The following is a 782-nucleotide window of genomic DNA, read 5'->3' as shown; positions in this document are numbered from 1 at the left end:
CCAGCAGCTCCAGTCGCCCCGAAATTCCGGGTAGAGCACGGACGATAGTTAATTTTTTCCTTCCGTACTTTCACTGAGGGTATTGAGTTTTGATGGGAGCAAAGGACTGTCTCCCACCCGGAGTGAAAGTAATTCGAGTCTCTGGCCGGGTCGCTAAGCTAACTTTTGATCGTTGGAGTAACGCGAAGTTTGAACAAAGCCTCTTTCGATGGCTAAAACGGGAAAGTTTTCAGAGATTGCCGACGTTTTATTCGGCCTCTGTGAGGATTCGACGCTAAGCAAAGACTACGGAAGGAAAAATTAACTATCGTCCGTGCTCTACCCGGAATTTCGAGGCGACTGGAGCTGCTGGAGAGAATTTACGGCCGTTTTCCTTCGGCGGATCGGATCGACTGCTTCGTGAGAGTACCCAACCTTGGTTAGTATATATAGAGGGAGCAAACCGGTTCCTCTAAAAGTAACAGGAATGGCCGTAAATCGGCTCAAAGACCACACATGAGGGAAAAAAACACTCAACTAAAGTAAGGTAAGACGATTTTTATTTAAATCGCTACATTTTCATAGGTAACAGAAACAATCGACTATCGTTATTTTCCCCATACAAATCCTTATAAATATGCAAATCGCTCGAGTCACGTTACAATGCAAAGGTCATCATATAAAGAGCTGCTCATACATCGAGCTTGGGGTACCTGTGGTCGAAGCCACCGAACCTTTCAGCTGTCTGTAGGAGACACTTCAAATACACAATTCTTTCATTCATCAATCCTTTCACGGACACA

Source organism: Montipora foliosa, chromosome 6 (genome assembly GCF_036669935.1).
Source record: "Montipora foliosa isolate CH-2021 chromosome 6, ASM3666993v2, whole genome shotgun sequence".
Classification (NCBI taxonomy): domain Eukaryota; kingdom Metazoa; phylum Cnidaria; class Anthozoa; order Scleractinia; family Acroporidae; genus Montipora; species Montipora foliosa.
Note: the sequence above shows the minus strand (reverse complement) of the source record.